At 35.5% G+C, this 8014-nt stretch overlaps 1 long non-coding RNA gene and 1 pseudogene across 2 annotated transcripts; both read right to left on the bottom strand.

Annotated features, from left to right (window-relative positions):
• Nucleotides 1–620: 620 nt before the first annotated feature.
• On the bottom strand, nucleotides 621–2884 carry LOC121832117 (uncharacterized). The gene is made up of 2 exons (XR_006075650.2): nucleotides 2690–2884; nucleotides 621–878 (listed from the first exon to the last, which is right to left on the bottom strand). It is a non-coding gene; the product is annotated as an uncharacterized LOC121832117 (long non-coding RNA).
• A 2575-nt stretch (nucleotides 2885–5459) lies between these two features.
• LOC102906803 (uncharacterized) lies at nucleotides 5460–6863 on the bottom strand (annotated as a pseudogene). The gene is made up of 2 exons (XR_013042569.1): nucleotides 6668–6863; nucleotides 5460–6554 (listed from the first exon to the last, which is right to left on the bottom strand). The product of XR_013042569.1 is annotated as an uncharacterized LOC102906803 (transcript).
• Between the last annotated feature and the right edge of the window lie 1151 nt (nucleotides 6864–8014).

Below are 8014 nucleotides of genomic sequence, written 5' to 3'. Positions count from 1 at the left end.
AAGCATTATAGTATACCAGAAATGCAGTTAAGGAATGAGAGAATTGAGAAGCAACAGTTATCAAATGAGGCTAGTACTCAACTAAGCTTGATTCTGCAGATGTTGGCTTTGTGAGGGAAATAAGCAAGAAGGGTGAGCAAAGAAATCCCCATTTCTATGATAATGTGCTTGACAACCACAAATATTTTAAAGCAGGTAGGGAATAAATGCTTTTATAATGTAAAATTAAGAAACAAGAGATGAATAGCATATTGATGAAGCAATCATTTCTGTGCAACCTGAAAACTAAGAATTCAGAAAGGAGGTAAGTTAGAGAAAGATATTCCCATGCAGATTACAGAGAATAGATTGTCTGAAAGACCGACCAAAAAGTCTGAAGATGACTTATTATATAGGGTAGAAAGTGGTAGCATCTAATATCATGTCCTTTCATGGAAGTTGTATCATCCTTCAGAAAACACAAGAAATTATCAGCAATACAGTGAGAGGAGAAGACATGTATCTGGGCTTGACTTTGCTAAGCCTTCCCCGAAGGAGAAAACCATCCTGTGATACCATCAAGATATGCAATGGCTGCGTTAATCACAGTTGCTTTTACTGCAATGAAAACACCAGACAGCTTTTCTGAAGAAGGATCTGTTTTATTAATGAATCAGACGGTTTGAGTCAGTTATGAGTAGGAAAGGGTGGAGCATCAGCTGAGTCCACTGCAGTAGACCAGGAAGCAAAATGTGCAAGGCAGGAAGGAAGCAGGAGCCTCTCTCAACCTTCCGTGGCCTGACCAAGTGAACCACTTCTGCTAGCTATGTCCCAATTCCTAAAGGTTCCTTGATTCCAAAAATTCCACCAGTTGGAGAACAAATATCCAAACCATGATCCTGTGGAGGACATTTCAAATTCAAATCATAACACAGAATAAAAAGATTAAAGGCGCATTGCAGAGGAGAACTTAAAGATGTTGAAGTCCTATATGACATGAAAATCAGAAACAAAAAATAAGAACAGTATATGGAGAGTATAATGGAGCACAAAAATGGGGAGAAGAATGGAACTCGTCACCATAACTAGAAGTAACTTAATATCTGAGTTTAGAACTCATGGTCTCTTAAAGAAGTCAGTTGATCTACCATTTCCAAGATGCTGTAGCATGTATGAAACTAGTTTCTCCTCAAGCTAATGACATGTTGCTGATCTTGTGTCAGAGCAATATCAGTGGGAACACTGGTTTATCTATAACCAGTCCTTCTGGAAACCATAAAGAAAAGTGGCATTTCTCATTTGATTCCCATTAGATATACAGAACTAGCTTGCTTCTATGATGTCTAACATATGAAAGTCATTCCTGAATAATACATTTGAATTACAAAATTAGTTAAAAAAGAATATTAGAGGATATTGAGAGAATATATTTTGGTGATTGCTACCTTATTTAGATTATTTTCTTGACCATCCTAAAGAACACATTTAAATACATTTACAAGTTACTGAAATGTTGGTAAGTATATCTCAAACATACTTTAGTTGTTTTTGTTGTTATTGTTTTGCAGATAGGGTTTCCTGTACTGGGATGGCCTTAAAATTGCTATGTATGTAACCATTAATGACACTGAGTGCTGATCCTTGTCCTCTATAATAGGCATAACCTATTGTACATGACCGGTTTACTACATAACAATTTTTTATTAGAATTGTTTGTCTTGAAACTCTTCTCATTCTACTTATCAATAAAGCTCTAGAAACTAATAAAAGTCTCAGTAAATACACAATAATCTTATGCATCATGATCATCAAGCGGTCCTATTTTTCCTTCAAAAATATTTCTTATAAGTATGTTATTTAAAAATTAATATACATTTGGTAATAATATTAAAGATCATAGCTTTCCTAAATATGTCCAGCTCATGTGGGTTGTAAAATATAGTTCTTTGTATAGTATTTCATAATTATGATGGTACTTGGAAATTTTAGTAGAAAATTTTGATAAGCATCTGATAGTAAAAGAAGACATAAAATAATTATATTTACAGAAGAAGTCTAAAAGTTTCATGAGCTATATAATTTGTTGCTTGTAGAATGTACTGGAAAAATTATGATTTCTTAGACTGATTTCTAGGAAATCTTGATTTTTAAACTTAACATTTAAATTCTAAGGGTGTGGAAAACAGAACACCCTTACTGAAGGCCTGAGTGACTGTGTGCTGTTTTACATGTTCACAACCATGTGAAGTCCAAAGCTTCAGCCCCAAGGAGGGGCAATGTCTTCCTTGGAGGCCTGAGTGTGAATGTTGAAAGTGTGTCCAAAAAACTCCCTCACAACTTTCTCTTTTGCATCTTTCATGCCTGGAGACTGTTACCTAAAGATACTGCACTAACATATTTACTCAACCTGTCTTCTTGGTCAATCTGTAGACCATAAACAACACTTCTTGTTTATCTTTGGGTAATAACACTATCTTCTTGTTCAGTTGTATACAACAACCTTCCACACTGTTAAACTGTGTATAATCAACATGCTCAGCTACAAAGGTAACACTGTTTCTCCACCAGGGACCAGTTCACTCAGTATCAATTGTTTTATTCATTTGCATGTCTGTCTTTTCTTCATTACTTTATCACTCTAGTCAGGCCCACACCTGGAGCTGTGCAAGGATGGAGTACAAAAAGAGAGACTGAAAAAAATATGTCCTACCAGGCATTCCCAACAGTTTTGACTTGAGGATGAGATGCTGTCATCTACAATGTTCGCATTCTAGAAATACAACTGAGTTAAGAAAACAGAGGCCAAAAAACACCCCATCGTAAAAATTTCTCATACTCTTAACACTTTTTGTTTCCTCCATTTGTAGATATCCTTGTCTGTGCATGGTTGATGGTCTGTTGGTAATAGCTTGGGCTTGCCTATTAATATTCCACCTTCAACTGAACTATTGCTCTTTAATTGTGATACAATAATGAGAGATTTATGAATGAGAGGAGCTCTTGGTAACTGTTTCTACACTGAGAACATGTCTCCTGCCCTCATTAACAAGCTCTAAGGTGTTTTAAAGATCTACGGCTCTTGTCTGTGAAAAATAACATGTAAGAATATATAAACTATAGAGAAGCCTCTCTATTCATGTCTAATTTCCTGAAGTTTGTTTTCAGTCATTTTTTTCCATCATATTTGAGATAGAACTAATGGTAATTTCACTGTATTTTTTCTTTGTTTTAAATGGATTAAAACCCCAGTAAACACATGTCTAAGTCTCATGTAATATTATGCTTTTCTCCAAAGTCAGATTACATATTTGGAAACTAAACATGGTGGGGAAAAAATGGCCAATGAAATTTTAGATAAATTGCCTTAGGAATAAAATGGTGTGTTTGAGTCAATGTTCATTATCAGACTATGGCATTTCAAATTAGAAATATGATTTTATTTTTGTTATTAAATTTATTATAAGAACATAGTAGAGATAGGTAGGAATGGGATGTATTTTATACATATATTTTTGTCTACATGGAGACATAAATGTGTTCCCTTTTGATACTTTTCTTACATTTTTATTTCCTAACAACATAATAGACAAGATATTTCAGATATATTCAATAGAAGCTACTATTTACAGTGAATTAAGTTTTCAAAGTTTAAGACAATGAACATAACACACAGCCTTTGAAACTTCCTTTCTACTGTTCTGAAACTAGATATTTAAAGATGTATAACGGTGAAGTATAATTTTTTAAAATCACAATTAGATCAGCTGTTACTACTAATATGAAAAATGAAGTATTTCTTTAAGACAAGATTTCACTAGACTTTGATGGGTTAGATCCAACTATGCAGACCAGTTTAACCTCAAACTCACAAAGCAGCTCCTACTTCTTCCTCCATGGTGGTAGAATTATAGGCCTGTTAGATCATGCCTGGCTCTTTAATTTCTCTTAAGCAGAAATTCTTCTACATATTCATATATCAATCCATAACATTTGAAGTATTACTTTTATTTATTTATTTATTTTTGACAAAATGAGAATTTATTGAAATACATGGTAAAAAGGCAGCAGATAAATGCCCAAAGAGGAAGCCTGCTGCTGAGAGGGAGAGAGAGGGTTTTTGGTTTTTGTGTGTGTGGTTTTTTTTTTTTTTTTTTTTTTTTTTTTTGCTTTTGAGACTCGGTTTCTCTGTGTAGCTTTGTGCCTTTCCTAGAACTCACTCTGTAGCCCAGCTTGGCCTCGAACTCACTCCACCTGCCTCTGCCTCCCGAGTGCTGGAATTAAAGGCGTGTGCCACCACCACACCACCACCACCACCACCACCACCACCACCACTGAGCTTTTTTTAATAACAGTTGAGAGGGTGTGTTTGGGGAAGGAGTTACTCTGCCTTGTCCTCATGGCCTCTGTGACTGCTAAAGTTAGGTTTTAAATTTAAGTTACTGTACTTAGGAGATCTGTTTAGAAATGTCTCTAACCTGTGCGACCCACTTGCCCAAGGACAGATAACTTCCTGGAATGCTGGGGACTGTTCTTGTAAGACAACAAACTATGCAATTTTAAGAAGTATTACTTTTAATAAGTAAAAGAGTACAATAAATGAGAAGAAAAATTAAAATGTGGGGAAACTGAACATTAATACCTTTTGTACTAACATCTATCTTGGATTCTTTCTTACTAGTATAAGGATCTTTACTTGATATGAATTTAGTAAGAAGAGGCAGAAGAAATATTATTTAATATAGAAATTATAAACATTTTTATTCCTTACTTAAAATAATTTACATTAAAATGATTTTAATTTGAAAAAGAAAAATATTGTTACTTTGCTTTTGAAGACAAGGTCTCATGTAGCTCAGTCTAGCCTTGAAATAAAGTAGTCAAGAGCAGCCTTGAACCCCTGATGGCTCTATTTTTTTCACAATTGCTGGCATTACAGATATGCATAGGTCATTAACAACAATAACAACAACAACAACAACAAAAACCATACTCTGCCTTGCAAGACAATTTTGTAGCATGATTTGCCTGGCAGTCCCCTGGAGGTAGACTCATAATCCATCCCTGATGCATGAGGGGGCTTTTTGGAGCTCACTACCTATGATGGGGCACTGTGTGCAGTCTTGAAGCAAGGGGAAGGGCTTGGACTGGATGTGCAACCCAATGGGACACCTTGCCTTCTTATGGGAGGGAATGGGGGATCTGTTGGGTGTGTGTGTGGGAAGACTGGGGGGACAGGAGGACGGAAGAGGGGATCTCTGATTGGTGTGTAAAATGAAAAAAAAATTCTTAATAAAAAATGAAAAAAAAAAGAAAAACATCAAAAAACAAGCTTTAAGAACAATACTTGCTATTCGTTTCCTACAATGGTCTATGACCTTCATCAAAATTCTCTCAAAGGTTAAAACAGTCTTATGCATTAAATGTTTGACTAATACTACCAACAATAGTCTGTAACTCAGAGAAAACTAAGGAACTAAATATTTTTTGTTCATTTCTCAGGCCTTTATTTAGTTCCCAGGAGCCAATATTGAGCACTTCAATTTCTGAGGCTTCTAACAACAATGTATCACCTTCGAATTCTAGTTTTACGTTCCGGAATGCTGGTGATTGTCAGGGCATTGTGGTTAGTTCTTAGTTCACACTTTTCTGCGTCATTTTTCTCCGTTTGCCCTGGGAGATTTTTTTGTGATCTTTCCCTGAAGAATAGTATTCCACTCTTGCAGGATCTTTGCCTCTTCCTGCAGGGCGACTTCCTCGTCCTGCAGAGCCCCATGCTCTTGTCTCAGTGCCTTGTTCTCCTCCCGAAGAGCCTGTTCTTCCTTCCACAAAGCCTGTTCTTCCATCTCCAGAGCAGCTCCCTCCTTTGTGAGGGCCTCCTGCAGCTCCGCAGCCTCTCCATCCCTCATCAGGGCTTTCCCTTCCATCCTGAGAGCCCTCTCCTGGTGCTGGAGAGCCTTGGTCTCTTCATTCAGGGATTTGATCTCCTCACACAGAGCCTTAGCCTCATGCTGGAAGGCTTTCTCTTGCTGCCTGAGAGCTGTGATCTGAGCCTCCATGGCGCGGTTCTGTTGCCAGTAAGACTGGTTTTCTGTGTTCAAGGCACCGAGTTCTTCGCCAGAGAGTTTTTGATTCTCTAAAATCAACCTTTTCACTTTCCGGAGTAGCTGGTTCTGCTGCCTTAGTATATGATTCCTCTCCCTGATGAATTGGTTGTCCATCCGAAATGTTTTATTTTCTCTTTCTAAGGCTTTGTTTTCCCCCCACAGGAATTTGTTGTCTTTTCTCAGAGCCTTGTTTTCATCTCTCAATGCCTTATTTTCTCTACAGAGGTTTTCTTCCACCTCATGAGATTTATGCTTGAATTTGCTTTGATCTCGGGTACAAGAGAAACAAGAAAACAATCGCAGTATTTTCCCTTTATGTATTTGTTTGGATCGAGAGACATCCATTGTTTGTCTGTTCACTACTGATAATCATGACAGAAGATGTCCTAAATCTGTTCATGTAGTCTTGGCTGTCTGTTGAGTTCTTAGTGAGTAATACAGCAGGTACTGTTCAAAGCTTAGCAAGGAGCGCTGGAGGAGAGAAAATGAAAATAGAAATAGAAATAAAAGTTAGTAGATATACTATTAGGTTGATATGGAAATTGAAGTTAAATCTAAACACATATAAATTAGAATTTAATTACTTTTTCTGCATCAGGCATGAAGTTGATCAAGAGTAATGAATTGAATTGTCTGTGTTCACAAGCTAAGCTGTTTTTAAACAATATGAGTGTTTTATATTATCATGTATTAGCTTTATTAATTTATTGTCTTTTTTAAATGTGGTACCTGCTAATATGAAAGCTTACTACTTCAAGAATGTTTCTATTTGAATAACTTCTAGTAAAAAAAAAAAGAAAAAGAAAAGAAAAACTGGAGAAGACATTGAAGATATTTCAAGGCAATATAAACTAATGACTACAGCATTTAGTTAGCTTGCTAGGAAAGGTAGAGATTTGGGTAAGCAGCCTCACTTACATTGCTGTGTTCTCTAAGTCACTTAAAAGCCTGGTCTCTGTTAGTAAAAGAAAATATTCAACATTGTATGTCACCTATAGTGATGTCACTTAGTGTAACACTAGAAATGTCATGGGCTACATATGCTGTCTTTGGCTTTTTAAGGCATGTCTTTTAGGAAAATGAAGAAGCTAATATTTAATGTATTATTTTTAAATTAATGTAACTATAGTGCTAAGTGACACATAAATTATTAAAATTGATTTTAAATTAATTCTTGCAACATTAGTCAAGTATTTTATTATTGGCAAGTATTTGTATTGTTATTAATAAATAATAAACAACTTCAGTAGTTGAGAATATGTTAAAAAATTAAGACCGATGTTGAATCATCTGAGAGAGGTAAATTTGTATGTTAAACAAGTAGACATGTTAACATCTTAATTCTAGAAATCTTAACACAAATTTCATGTTATCATAAAATGAAATTTTAATTCATGCTTATTACTTTCATAGAATTTCCAGAACTGGAACTTTGAGTGATGAGGCACATGTGTAACTACTTTATATAACAGATGCTATGTTTCTAACCTTTACAAAGTTCTCACTGTACTTGTATTTAAACCTTTATATGAAACACAATAAGCCCAAACCACCTTATTCACACTGGAATAAAGATTTGCCAATTTATTTATCTTACCAGAATTACTAGTGTTTTTTTTTAACTTGTGCTTAACAAGGTTGAAATATATTTTTACCTCTGATATTTTCAAACTATCTAATTTAATTCATAAAATAGCTATAAACCATAAAAACAGGGGCTGAGATATTCCGTAAACCTAAAAGAATACATGTGAATGTGAAAGTATGAAGAACCCATCAGGCTGACATTGCAGTGACTTAACTGAGAATGTGTTTAATTGAAATCTGTGGTGGCTTCTTTGTACCACTGGTTCTGTTTCTGTGCTTCTGGCAGCTGTGGGTTCAGGAACTCTCCAAAGCAAGTGCTTAGAACGTTGTGATGTCTGAACTTT

The sequence above is a fragment of the Peromyscus maniculatus genome, chromosome 9, assembly GCF_049852395.1.
Source record: "Peromyscus maniculatus bairdii isolate BWxNUB_F1_BW_parent chromosome 9, HU_Pman_BW_mat_3.1, whole genome shotgun sequence".
In the NCBI taxonomy this organism is placed as follows: Eukaryota; Metazoa; Chordata; class Mammalia; order Rodentia; family Cricetidae; genus Peromyscus; species Peromyscus maniculatus.
The sequence above is the reverse complement of the archived record's forward strand: the minus strand, read 5'-3'. Positions and strand labels throughout refer to the sequence as shown.